At 38.6% G+C, this 15,250-nt stretch overlaps 1 pseudogene; it reads right to left on the bottom strand.

Moving 5' to 3' along the window:
- Nucleotides 1-8,676: 8,676 nt before the first annotated feature.
- LOC149160921 (ABC transporter C family member 3-like) lies at nucleotides 8,677-13,963 on the bottom strand (annotated as a pseudogene).
- Nucleotides 13,964-15,250: the final 1,287 nt, after the last annotated feature.

Genomic DNA, 15,250 nt, shown 5'->3' with positions numbered 1-15,250 from the left:
GCATTTCAAATATATGATAATTTTATGACTTTCTAGTAGGTGGCCACCTTCACTATTAGAATGCATTTGTTGACTAAAATGACTATTTCTTTTTTAGATTGATTGTCATTCCACTTGTTAATCCTATGTTATTTGTGCAACTATGATATCTTTGGAAGTCACTATGTTTATATTGGCTTAATTGTGCAACTATAATATCCTTAGAGACACAACAATGTAAATTTTGGTTTATTACACACATTGGAATTTGCTCGACAAGTTATAGGAATCGAAAGGAGAGCATCTATTTCTCTTCCTCAAATACGGAAACATAATGATAGACAATGATGTTTTACAATTTTCAAATGCAAGGTTGGCTCACTTGCTTCCTCAATATCAAGATCACTGAGTTCTCTTCATAGAAAAGGATCACGTCTACATTCCACACCAATAAATCTCACTCTTTGAATACTAGGGACAAGAGGCCCTTTGATATATTTGATCCATTGCCGATACAACATCTTTAAAGAATGACAATCTTGAGAAACAATATAAAAGAATAATTTACACTTTACAAATTTATGTCAAGCAATTGAGACCCCAACTAAGGGTAGAAAGTTATCAAATCCAATCTTTTGGTCAATGGCACAATCCATAACTACCTTCCATGTCTAGGGATTTATAACAAAATCCAATGAATGGATTTCATAAGTTTGATCAAGAAACTTCTATAAAACATGGAGTTGAATCATAAAGATGGGACTAAATGCTAACCCTCGACTCGTTTTGATTTTTGCATGTTTGCATCCAGGGAATGGTGCCTTTCTCACTTTGTTGAAGAGAAGAAAGATGACAAATCTAATTTTTTTTGTTTAGTCTTGCTTTGCTTGTCTCGCATGTATATTGAGGCGTTTGTTCAATTTCCAATTCAAAGGTGTATGGATCATCATTTATAGTAGAAAAGTTTAATTGCTCCTTTAGTGTGGATGAATCATAATGCTTAGATGAGCCAACATTTGTGTCACCTTTGGATTTAGGACCGCCTTTAGTCCCCATAACTTGTTTTCCCCTTTTACCCACAACATGCTCCTTGCTTGGTGAATTCTTTGGCATGTCATCTCCCTCAGTGATCAATTTCTTTGAGTGTGCTCATGTTTTATCATCTCCCTGTGTTTTGCAAATACCTAAATCTGATTTTGCCGAGGCCCTTTTCTCACTCACTCGAGAATTTTTTGTAGTACTTTTTCCAACCATTGGTGAATTGAAGAGAACTAGTCTCACAACACAACTTTTTTCAACTGAGAAACATGGAGACACTTGAATACTTCACATATCATTATACGATAGGACATATTGCTAGACTTAAACACCTTATCCTATTGGGTGTTCCAGTGAATTCACTTTGACAAAAAGCAATAGCTTCACCTTCATTTCTTAATTGCTTCTATTTATTTGAATTTGATTTGTGACATTCTTTATCTGATAAGGAATCAAAATCATCACTGGTATTAGATTCATGTAACATGGAATTTGGAGATCCCACTCACATCTTCTCTTATGTTGCCATCCCTAAAAACCATGGAGATCCATGTCGATAGTAAAATAAGATATATACTTGCTACTCAAGAACACATTCCCTATTAACCAATGTTTCCTGATAGAAACCAAAGAGACAAGACAACATCAATGTGTACATATATACAAAAAGCTATGTATACATGTATACTGGGATTTGTGGTTAACTAGGCTTTGGTGGTTATTGGCTAAACATAAATAGCAGCGTAACAATAAAAGAGAATCAATAACCCTCTAATTTTTCACCTATCTTAGCCTACTAAACACTGTGGTCATTGACATAAACACTGAAATCTGCTACATCCACTGAAAAGAGAGAGAGATACTTTCCAATTGTTAGTTTATGCCAAACATTAGTGTTTGTGGTCATTGACATAAAGACCAAAACGTGATACATCCACCCAAAAGAGAGACATGCCAATCATCTAGTCTATGCCAAACATTAGGTGATGTTTGGAAAAACTGTAGTGAATACATTGTCCATATAGTGTGCACAAGTACACCAAATAATTCATTGTTAGTAAAAGGATTTAAGTCCACAATTTGAGGGTATGTAACATCATTGACAATATATTGATGAAACGTTTTAGCTGGATTAAAAGAACCTCAGGGGCATGATCAATCATGAGCTTTTTTGAAAAAGAGTTGCAATTTACATTTCTCACATTTATACTTGGCATCGCATTCTAAAGTTTCTGCTCTTGTGAAAGACTCGAATTTGAATTCTCTATTTCCAAACTCAAATCAGTTAGAGACTCAAATGTGTCTGAGCAGTGTGATCAATTGACACATCTTATTTGAAACAATCACAATGATGTTATTATCATAGTCCAAAGCTAGCTATGGTGCCCTAAACTTCAAATGAAACCAAATACTAAACTAAGTAATCCACTGTGCAAAGGTAGCAAATACTATCAACTCATTCGCCACCTCTAAATTTATTAAGCCCAATGAAAACTACAAGATAAGGTAAGAATTTTACATGTTAAAAATATATATGCGAAGTGACTATCTCATAAAAAAACAAAATTTCAAAGATATAACAATTTTATTCTTTAGAAACCAACCCCATATACATTAAAATGAATGAAAACATCTACAACATATTAGATAGAACTGTATCAAGGTCCAATAGTTCGAAATCGAGGCTTATTATTTGGCAGATAAAACTATACCTAGGTCAATGGTTCGAAACCCAAAAGTGAGGAAGAATCAATTGGGTTTCTCACAAGATTTTTCTAAGAATGTATCTAAGAATTTCAATAATAGGATTATTCATGTCTCCGGTTTAGAATCTAAGAATATTCATAACTACATTTTCTCACCAATAATTAAGAAAAAATGAACAATATCCTTCTCAAGTTTTTTCTAAGAATGTATCTAAGAATTTCGGAATATTCATGTCTCCAGTTTAGAATCTAAGAATATTCATAACTACATTTTCTCACCAATAATTAAGAAAAATGAACAATATCCTTCTCAAGTTGCAATCGAAAACATAGAAACACTGTAAAGTAGATCATAATCTATGCAACATTGCAAAACATCTTTTATTTTCAATTTGCAATCATTACATAATGAACATTCTCAAACATATTTTATTTTTGCTAACCACAATTGACATCTATCACATCTTATTAATAAAAAAATGTAATGAGCACCACAAAGAGAATTCAAATAATATTCATGTGCCAAGAAGACACCAAAAACATATCGATTAGCTCAAGTTCCATGAACAACTAAATTTCATGGCCATAATAGATATTAATTAGACAAAATGCCTAATGATGTAGGCCTAAGCTTAAATTTCAATATATATATATATATATATTCAAATTTGAGTTAGACCCTCAAGGCCACTTTGGAACCACCGTAGTCGAGCATTCCTCTATATTATTATTTGCCAATATAATCCCAACCTATGTGAAGACATCGGGTTGTGCAACCCATATCACGACTGTGGAAAGGACTATATATATATAGGCCACAGAGGGAAGCATAGCTCATTTACTGTATTCGAAGGGAAGAGCGGGGCTTTACCTCATAAAGGAGCAAAACCAATTCAAACATGCATTAACGATCATACTTTCTTTGTGTTAGATTGATCCAGGAGGATCAATAGATCGGTCCATTGGGTAGCGGCGCGCTCGGGGTTGGATTGATCCAGGAGGATCTCGTCAGATCAGTGGCACAGTTCATTGTCAATGTTCAGTATCGTTGTCAACATTCAGTTCCATGTCGTCGTCAACTTTTAGTTCAGTGTCGTCAGTTTCGACAAATTTGATTATGGTTTAGGTTATCCAGGGGATGTTTATGGTTTTTTATGGTGTTCCGTTGATGTGGTGTTGTACCTGGCTGCCGACATGTGGTTGTTGTCAGTTCCGCTAGGATTTGTTGTCGACATGTGTTTGTTGTCCACCTCGTAGGATTTGGTGTTGATATGGGTTGTCGTCGAGTAAGGTTGGTTGTCGTCATCATGTGACGAACGTCGCAAATGTCACTCTGCGACACTTTGATGTAAAAGGTTATTTTTTTACCTAATCCAAACCTAATCCTAAAACCCTAATCTAATCCTAAACCTAATCCATACACTAAATACCATTAAACTAACACCTAAGCTCTAAACCATATTACAAATGTAATGAAATACATTACCTAAGTATCAGACCATACTCCAAACATTGCTATGTGTTAAAAAGTGTTTTAAATATTAATTACAACCTAAATGAAATTAATGTATAGTCTGTGATTATTTTAAACTAATGATAATATCGTTTTGTAGAAAATGATGTATTTTATAGACGTATGTATGACATAACCTTGGAAATATTTGGGCTAACCATTTGCACAAACTAGAAATCCCAAAGTTCCAAGTTAAAAGAGGAACTTATTAACAAGATGGTTCGCCTATTTGGTGACAGTACCTTCAACAAATTTGGAGTTACCTCAAAGGCAAGCCTACATTTAAAATATTTGTGGGACCAGTATAGGTATCAATTGGAAAGGTCCAGGTCGCATGATCACCCTCCATCAATTCCAGAAAGTGTTGGGACAGGGTCCCCTAGGGTTAATTTTGGGGAAAAAGCCCCCATGTTTTGGGGAAAAAAGCCCAAGTTTTATTGTAAAAAGTGCAAAGTCTTTGCAAATTGTGGTCGTGAAGTGCGTAGATATTAAAGTGTCATAATGAGTTTTAAACTTCTTTTATGTAAGTTGTGTCGGCTTGTATAAACCTACCCATGGCCCACGGACCATGGGTTTGTATAAAAAGGAGAGTCTTAGAAAGTCTAAGATAGAGAACGAAGAATGAATATGAATGTAATGGGTCAGTAGAAGAAAAAGTGAAGAAGTCTTAGAGTAGAAGAGAAGCTCTGCATCTGTGTGAATAGAGGCCTAGAGTAGAGTCCGTATCTGAGTGCGCGGACCCTTGTGGCTGAGTGCGCGGGGAAGTCTTGAGTGTGTAAGAAGAACTGAAGTATTAATAAAGAGATTATTCCAACAATCCCCGTGTTTTGGCTATTTATTTCTGTTATGAATGAATGCGATATTATGTTATGATGAATGATGGGTTTATGAATGAATACTGTAGTGATGCGCGATTTTACGCGATTTGTATTGTCATATGAACGCAAGTAATAATAACTGTTTACGCGAAGAATATCTTGTTGCATGTTAAAGTTATTGAACACTTAAGTCCATTTGGGTAAATACGAAGATAGGAGTAATCACAGAGGCACATAAGTGGTTGATTCACCTGTTTAGGGTTCACGAAAGACAGTCGTAGACCTTCGCGGATGTATAGAATTTGATTAAGAGAAGTTATATCGATAAGCCCTAAAGGCTTACCGATCTGTGCGAAGGCAGGTGAGGGCATAAAATGACATTACACTAATATCTGGGTGTGGAAGCTTGGTTCCAGCATCCCCCCATACTGCTTCGGGTGAGACTTCAGTCCGCGCTCTGCGGGTTGATGCTGAAAGGGCCAGTAGTGTAGGGATTTGATTGGCAAAACTAACTCTGACCCTAGTTCAAAGTTAGTTTTTCCAAACAAATCTCTACACTACTGGCCCTTTTGGCATCAACCTGCAGAGTGCGGATTGAATTCTCACCTGAAGCAGTATGGGGGGATGTGGAACCAAGCTTCCACACCCAGAGATTAGTGTAATGTCATTTTATGCCCTAAGACTGCCTTCACACAGATCGATAAGCCTTTAGGGCTTATCTATCCTTTAGGGCTTATCTATATTATTTCTCTTAATCAGATTCTATACCTTCGCGAAGGTCTACGATTGTCTTTTGCAGACCCTAAACAAGTGAATCAACCACTTACAAGCCTCTGTGATTAATCCTAACTCCTTATTTACCCAGATCGGCTTGAGTGTTCAATAACTTTAACACGCAACAAGATATTCTTAGCGTAAACAGTTATTATTACTTGCGTTCATATGACAATACAAATCATGTAAAATCGTGCATCACTACAATATTAATTCATAAACCCATTATTCATCATAACATAATAACGCATTCATTCATAACAAAAATAAATAGCCAAAACACAGGAATTGCTGGAATAATATCTTTATTAATACTTCAGTTCTTCTTACAGACTCAAGACTTTGCTGCGCACTCAGCTGCAGGGGTCTGCACACTCAGTTGCGAACTCTACTCTAGGCCTTTATGCACACAGTTGTAGAGCCTCTCTTCTACTCTAAGACTTCTTTTCTTTTTCTTCTACTCACCCATTACATTCATCTTCGTTCTTCATTCTTTGTCTTAGACTCTCTAAGACTCTCCTTTTCATACAATCCCATGGTCCGCGGGCCATGGGTAGGTCTATACAAGACGACACAACTTACATAAAAGAAGGGTAAAACCCTTTATGACACTTTACTATCTACGTGCTCCACAACCACAACTTGCAGAGACTTTGCACTTTTTTCCCCAGAACTTGGGCTTTTGCCTCAAAATTGACCCTAGGGGACCCTATCCCAACAGGCCCCCAACACAAATATTTTGACTCACCCCCGAGTCACTCTGTTGGCGCAAAGATCTTACTACAGAGACCTCCCAACTCTACTTTAGCCATTGCTACCACAAACGTGCCTTGTGTGGTTACTTGTTTGATCTGTTCCACCACCTACTCTGTTGCTGGTCCTACGCTGTCTTCCTTGATCTGCTACTGCGTTCTCTGTAGGCTTGCCAACTTTTCCTCAATGGTGGTAGAGATAAAATAGGCCTCATCCATCCAAGGCCCCAATCTGGCCTTGAGGACCACCTCTTTCCGTTGCGCTGCCTCCGCTTGTTCGAGCAACTGTTTTGCCTCATGCAGCTTGGGCAATCATCTTGATATAGCGACGGTGCGCGTCGTCACTCTTGCTTCATCATACTGCTGCTGCAATTCATAGACTTCTCTGTTTAACCTCTACAGGTTAGGATCTTCCTGCAGCACCATGACTACCTCCAAGGATTTCTTGAAAAGAACAGTGCAATCCCCCACAATGACATCCACTACTGCAATTCCATCCCTTATAGTTGCTTCGCTGTTCTTTGACCTCTGATGGAGTTGAAGGCTGTGACTTCAACTCCAACTTTGTAATCTTTAGGTTTAGTTCAAACTGAACCTTTGCCACTTTTGTCTTCGCGTGGCGCATACCTACAATCAACTTCCTGATCTTCACGTCCACCGACGCTTCCTCTGGGATATATAGTTCAGGAATTGTTCTGCATGCCTTGGCCACAATGGCTGCTGTTTGTTAATTTTGCGCCTGAAATTTCTTCCATGCTTCCAGCACTGTTGTTTTCTCCATGAATATCTGTTTGTTGTTGACCTTGTACTCGCTGATCATGCTCAGCGTGCGTTGCTCCTAGGCCTTAATCTCTACGATTACACCTACTTGTAGTGTGTGAAGGAACTCACTGGAGAGCGCAATCTGAAAGGAGTAAAAAGTCTCCTTCACCCAGAATGGAGGAGGAAGAGTGGTCAGAGCAGGGCGGTAGAGATCAATAGGAGAGAACTCCCTTCTAAGTGAAGCGGTACAAGGAGTAGGAAAAGAAAGGACTGCGCAAGAAGACAAAATCCACTAAGTCATCGCTAGATCAAATTACCTTGACGGAGCGTGAATTGGATGATATTGGAGATAAGGTGTGGGATACAATAGCAGAACTGCTACAGTTGTTTGAGCAGCAGCAAAAGCAAGTACTGGTCGCCATACATATGGGTCTGTGCGAGCTGCAAATCCAAACAAAAAGACTCCAGGCAAGTGTAGGACAGAGCAACGCTACATCAACTAGTTTGGCACTGGGGACAACTCAAGCAGTGGAGATGGTTCGGTGAATGGATCTCCGGATAGTCGCACTGCCTGATGGAGCTTTGAGCGCGTAGGTGGCTGCTGACAAGGCTATTGTCAGCACTTTCAAGAATGTGGGCCTCAACTTTTCCATGCTCCCCAGTGAGTTCCTTCACACACTGCAAGCAAGTGTGATCGCAGAGATTATGGCCCAAGAGCAGTGCGCGCTGAGCATGATCAACGAGTACAAGGTCAACAACGAACATATGTTTGTAGAGAAAACAATAGTGCTGGAAGCATGGAAGAAAGTTCAGGCATAAAATGAACAAACTGCAGCTGTGGTGGCCGAGGCATGTAGAATAGTTCTTGAATTGCATATCCCAGAGGAAGCGTCGTGGACGCAAAGATCAGGAAGTTCGCTGGAGGTGTGCGTGACGCGAAGACAGAAGTGCCTAAGGTTCAGTTCGAACTGAACCTGAAGATTACAAAGTTAGATTTGAAGTCACAACCGTCGACTCCACCAGAGGTCAGAGAACAACGTGAAGCACCTGTAAGGGATGGAGTTGCAGGAGTGGATGCTACGGTGGGGGATTGCACCACACTTTTCGAGCAATCCATGGAGGTAGTCACGACGTTGCAGGAAGATCCTAACCTGCATAGGTTAAACACAGAAGCCCATGAATTGCAGCAACAGTATGATGAAGCAAGAGTGACGACGTGCACCGTCGCTATATCACAGTGATTGGCCAAGCTGCATGAGGAAAAATAATTGCTCGAATAGGTTGAGGCAGCGCAAAGGAAAGAGACATTCCTCAAGGCTAGATTGGGGCCTTGGCTAGATGAGGCCTATGTTATCTCTGCCACCATTGAGGAAAAGTTGGCAAGCCTGCAAAGAACGCAACAACAGATCAAGGAAGACAATGTAGGACCAACAATAGAGAAGCTTGTGGAACAGATCAAACATCCAGCCACGCAGGGTGCGACTGAGGTAGTAGTGGCTCAAGTAGAGTTGGGAGGTCTCCGTAGTAAGATCTCCATGCCAACAGAGTGACTCGGGGGCGAGTCACGATATTTGTGTTGGGGGCCTGTTGGGACAGGGTCCCCTAGGGTCAATTTTGGGGCAAAAGCCCAAGTTTTGGGGCAAAAAGCCCAAGTTTTATTGTAAAAAATGCAAATTCTCTGCAAGTTGTGGTCGCAGAGCACGTAGATAGTAAAGTGTCATAAAGGGTTTTATCCTTCTTTTATGTAAGTTGTGCCGACTTGTATAGACCTAGCCTCTTAGAGTAGAAGAGGCTCTATAGCTGTGTGTGCAGAGGCCTAGAGTAGAGTTCGTAGCTGAGTGCATGGACCCTTGCGGTTGAGTGCGTAAGGAAGTCTTGAGTTTGTAAGAAGAACTGAAGTATTAATAAAGAGATTATTCCAACAATTCCTGTGTTTTGGCTATTTATTTGTGTTATGAATGAATGCACTATTATGTTATGATGAATGATGGGTTTATGAATTAACATTGTAGTGATGCACGATTTTACACGATTTGTATTGTCATATCAACGCAAGTAATAATAATTGTTTATGCGAAGAATATATTATTGCATGTTAAAGTTATTGAACAATTAAGATGATTTGGGTAAATACGGAGTTAGGAGTAATCACAGAGGCACGTAAGTGGTTGATTCACCTGTTTAGGGTCCGCGAAAGACAGTTGTAGACATTTGCGGAGGTATAGAATCTGATTAAGAGAATTTATATCGATAAGCCATAAAGGCTTATCGATCTGCGAAACGCAGATTTAGGGCATAAAATGACATTATACTAATCTTTGGGTGCGGAAGCTTGGTTCCAGTGTTCCCCCCATAATGCTTTGGGTGAGACTTCAGTTCGTGCTCCGCGGGTTGATGCCGAAAGGGCCAGTAGTGTAGGGATTTGTTTGGAAAAACTAACTTTGAACCTGGGTCAGGACCCACTAAGCCAACATGGAGTGGAGAGTTCTCATGGCAGATGCACATGAGAAGGCACTTTGAAAAGTAGGGAAGAATCCACCCAGAGTAGGAAGTTATGAGGCACATTTAATAATTTAATTATGAATCATGCTTTATCATCATTGTGACATCTAATTAAGTTTTTCACTGTTTTAAATATAGACTCCTAGATACTTCCAAAGCCACACATGCTAGAATATCCAAACAAGGGCAACATCATCTTGGCCTAGGTGGTTACTCAAAACTAACCACAAAATTGTAAGTACATAAAAAAATAATTTTCATCCAAATTATAAATTGTTAACAATTTTAATTTTAATATCACAGAAGAAGAAAAATTCATGTTCTAATGCAGAATTGCAGGGGACATAATTCAAAGAGTCTTCCATGGAGGAATACCTACAAATTACTTTCAAGTATGACTACATATTTGAAGTAGCTGACTTATTATTTGGGCCAGTAGTATTATAGGTATCAAAGTACCATTGTATGCAGCATTGATGTAAGACCAATATACTGACATGCTTACCCTGCCTCTCTCTCTTTCTTCTTCTTGTACAAGCTGTGAATTTTTATTCTCTTTATCCAATTTTTCTTTGTGCTTTTCTGGTTCAACCTCTTCCTCTTCATCTATTGAGTTCTGAACACCGCACTGCTCTAGTGTGTCACTGGCAGTAACATTTTTCACTGCCGCTGTATTGCCAGGACATGAGCTTTCAAAAAATCTCTCTGATGTGTACACTTCAGATTTCTCCATAGCAGAAATAGTTTTCAAAGCTTTCTGATGTGCACCAACTAATTCCACAAAATCTGTGCCTGATTGTAAGATGTCATCATATCTGCCAACCTGAGTAATTTCACCATCTTGCATTACCTATGAAGAATATCATTTACATCAACAATATATGGATCACTTATCTCCTCCTCTCAATAAATGATCAATAAACCCACTGTCTCTTTACCAATTACATTGAAAATTTTAATATCACTAGAACAGGATGAAAGAAATTCAAACCTACCAGAATGATGTCAGCAGAGGGTAAAAACTCCACTTGATGAGTTACATAGACTACAGCCTTTGAACCCAAAATACCAAGTATGCATTCCTATAACAAGCAAGTCCAATTTCTTAGATGTTTATGGACATGAATTTGCAGCGGCACAACCAGCAATGTGTATTATCTAAATTGAACAATGAATTGCAGAGTGCTACTGTAGAGCTTCATCATTTCATCAAAACATTAAAACTAATTAATTCAGCAAACCTACAGTATGTAAAGGATAAGAGAAACATACTTGGAAAATATGTTTTCCAGTATGTGCATCCACAGCACTAAAAGGGTCATCAAAAATATAAATGTCTACATCTTGATATAAAGCACGGGCAATCTGTATTCTCTGTTTTTGTCCACCACTCAAATTTAACCCTCTTTCTCCAATGTCTGTCTCGTCCCCATAAGGAAAAAGTTCAAGATCTTTCTTCAATGCACAAGCATCAAGTACACTATTGTATCTAATAGTATCCATCTACTTTCCAAAGAGAATAGCGTCTTTAATTTTCCCACTTTGTATCCAAGGAGACTGAGGGACATATGCTTTGGTACCACTTAAGCTAACAGAGCCTGATATTTTTGGTATTTCACCTAATATGCAGGATAAAAGGCTTGATTTTCCTGAACCAACAGTTCCACATACTGCAACCCTCATGCCTCTCTCTAGTTGGACATCTAAACCTCTTATAGTTGGACTAGAGGAATCGGGATTCCAAGAAAATATCCCTCCTTGGATTTGAATCGCGAAGTCTGTTGACTCCTTTGATACCTTTTCTACCCCATCGTGTTGCAGCTCTTCCTCCTGCAGAAAGGCCACAATGCGATCTATTGACACTTTAGTTTGAGCAATCTGAGGGATTAAGCCAGGAAGCATGCCAATAACTCCCTGAAGTGTCCCATAGGTTGCGAGTACAGAAAGAATTCTCCCTGCTGTCAAAGGCACTCCTATAAGCATACACGTACCAAAAGTTGCAACAATGATAAATATTGGTCCAACAGAGGAAACAGATGTTGTGATAGCTGATGCGTAAACATATTTTTGTAGCCAACTATATTCTGCCTGCCTCAAAATTTCTAGTTTCCGAAGAAATCTTGTCTCCCAAGCCTGCAATTTTAAGATCCTCATAATTTTTAATGTCTCCGATGTGGCCTTCATCCTTTTGTCTTTTTCTTCCATTATTCTCTCCTGAAATTTTTCTTGCAATTTTGCAAGTGGGAAATTTGGCAACATAACTGCAAATGAGGCTGCCAACCCTGAAAATGCTGCCAAGCCCAACGTCTGATATAGAATAATGAAGGCCAGAACAAATTGAAGAGGGAAAATCCAAATACTATGCATATAGTAACAGAAACATGAAACATTCTGAACATCTACACTCATGTAGTTGATAATCTCTCCGCTTGTATGCTTCTGTCTTGACTGACTGGAAAGCAACAAGCCCTTCCTGTATATAATAGCTGTCAATGCTGCTCTAACCCGTAAAGTTAACTGATGTTGTTTGAAAAACCCTTGTCGCTGTGACAAAGACTCTAATACCTTTGCCACAAAAAAAGCACAAACTAGCACATAGCCTTGACTTTCAAACTGTTTCTTTCCACCTAGAAACTGAACAAAGGCATTTATAAAACATGTACCTACATATGATGCACAAGTCTCCAGTGCTGCTAAGAATGCAGTCAAAAGTACTTACTTCCGAAAAGATAGGAGTAAGGCTTTTGCTAATAAGCCTGTATCACCTTTGGCCTCTAGCTGAGCTCTGAATTTAGGGTATAATTGGCCTGTCCTGTCCGCCTCTGCAACTTGGGGTACATCATCAATATGCAAAGGGCTCTTATAACCAACAACAAGCAAAGGACTCATCCAAGAAAATGACAGCCAAGTGAGAAGGTTGGTTGTTGCATAAGTAGAGACTGCCTTAATGTTTCCATATTTTTTGGGATTGGCTTTCAAGAGAGGTTCTAGAATGGTCTATGAGGAGGACTCTACACCACTTCTGGCACATTCGCAGGCGTCTTAAACAACACCCAACACGAATCTGAAGAAAAATTTCGAAAACTGCAATGGATTTTTCAACGGCTTTTCTTCCTCTGGGGCGGATTCGCCCTCAACTCCTGCAGATTCAATCACGAAAACCATTTGGACGTAGCAGTCGTCATCAAACGATTCATCTCTGACCTTATTTGATCCGAATCTCATTTCTACATTCAGGAAAGCCATGGATGAAATTTCCCCAGAGGTTCGATGGAGCCCGTTTCAGAGGTCTGTCACGGCAGCACGGGAAGCAAGAGCGGAGAAGACGAAGAGGGTACCCAGGAAAATCAAATCGTGAACAGTTGCAACTACTCAACTACCTTCCCTGGATCCAACGATTAACAATCCTCTAATCGTCTAACACATAATCTAACGGCACATAGGGATGACAAGTAGATTTTAGGAAAGTCCATTTCAGAGGAAAACACCTTACGGCGTAATAACAATAACCCTTCAATTTCCAAAAATATGGAAAAAAAACCCAACAAAAAAAAAGAAAATCCAACACATAATTTCAATAGGAAGATTTTCCAACGACAAAACTTATTTTAGATAAATGATTCATGAAACAATCCAATATGACTAAGAGAAACATAACAATTAGAAACTTTCTTAAAGAAAGAGAAATAAAATGTTTACCATGAGCTCAAAATAAAAACCAAGAAATCAACAACCAAATATGCAATTTACCAAAATATCAATGACTATTACCAACCAATCAAGAAAAATCATACATGATAAAGTAAAAGAAATGCAGTAAACCGGATACTCAGTAAAATGATCAATAATAAGGCTCAAAATCCCATGATAATCTAGCTACCTTTTGGATGGAAGAGAAAAATTGAAGCACTCAGAAAAAACCTTCACCCAAAGTCAACCATCAAATCTAAGTACATTTCCCAAATAACCCACATGATATAATTTTGGAGACGAAAGCCTAATGAATTCTCTCGCGCTAATTACTATGTAGAATTGTGACAAATTACCTGTCTTTACGGCGTTGTTAATAGAACTTATTGCTGAAGCTCTTGACAACTGTCTTTTAGAACGAGTCTCCATTGCTTGGATTTCTTGGTGAAGAAAATAAAACCCAATTCATCTGCTATTATATTCTTTCTTGGGAATGACGTTAATAGTTTTCTTTCTGATGATAAATCCTGAAGGCCTTGGGTAGATAGATGGGGATGAGAAAGCATAAGGGAATGACGTCAATAGTTTTCTTTCTGATGATAAATCCTGAAGGCCTTGGGTAGATAGATGGGGATGAGAAAGCATAAGAGATTGAATGACTAGAACACAAGATTTTCCACTGCCACCGCTCGACCGAAGCAGAGCCACAAAACAATGGTGAAGGCAGAGGAAGAAGAGATAAAATACAGATCCTAGGTCTGCATGCTTCCAGAAATCAACCCTGAGCCAATCCAGGATGGTGAAGATCCACCCGACGTTGTAGAAAACTAACACTATTTCCTTGACTAGGAGAGATAATCCCAATGCAAAAGAGACCCTCCAAGAATCCTTGAAACTAGAGAAAAAACACGTGTGGATGTGGTCTCCGACTCTCCACGGCCTTCTTATCACCCTCCACAAAGCCACCAAAGATATACGCCAACTGGAGGAAGGGCGACACATCTGTGCATTTCAAGACCACATGAAGAGACATATGTCAAATTAGGAAAAAAGGGAGACAAATCTTGCTATGATAGTGATTCACAATGAAACACGTGTAATAATTATTTTCTTCTCATTGAATTCTAAATTTATTTTAGATGAATTGAGGACTATATTATCATCAATTACATCTTTTGTAATTTTTTCTTTTTACAACAACATTTTTGTTCCCTTGCTTTAGTTTTCTACACAAAATTCAACACATATGAAATATAATGTTTGAAAACCCATTAAATATTATTGTTAATAAGTATATTATTATTAAAAACAGGGGTGATAGATGCATAGCAGCGTAATCTCTACCTCTTTGTGTGGGTCCCACATTTTGTCGTTATTCGAGAATGCCTCATTTCCACAATTGGTCATTATTTCTGCCTCTGCATACGCTTCCTCCACACCTTTGCACGTTGCACAATGAAATCCACCTTCACATAGATTCATCCACATCTTTGCACTCTGTAGAATGAAAGCCACCTTCTCACTTTGTACTCTACACTTCTTCGAATTTTAATATTGGTGGTTTTGGTTTAATGGGTTAAACCTTTATGGAATATTTTAAAATTCAAGCGTTTATTAAATTTTCTACTGTTTTGTCATTATTTGAGAATGTTGTGTTTTCACACTATGCACAATGAAATATTTGTTCGCACCTATGCATTTTGCACAATGAAAGCT

This window comes from Pinus tabuliformis, chromosome 5_2 (genome assembly GCF_031772625.1).
Source record: "Pinus tabuliformis cultivar Carrire ecotype Pingquan chromosome 5_2, CPIR1, whole genome shotgun sequence".
NCBI classification, from domain to species: domain Eukaryota; kingdom Viridiplantae; phylum Streptophyta; class Pinopsida; order Pinales; family Pinaceae; genus Pinus; species Pinus tabuliformis.
Note: the sequence above shows the minus strand (reverse complement) of the source record. Positions and strands in the feature narration are given on the sequence as shown.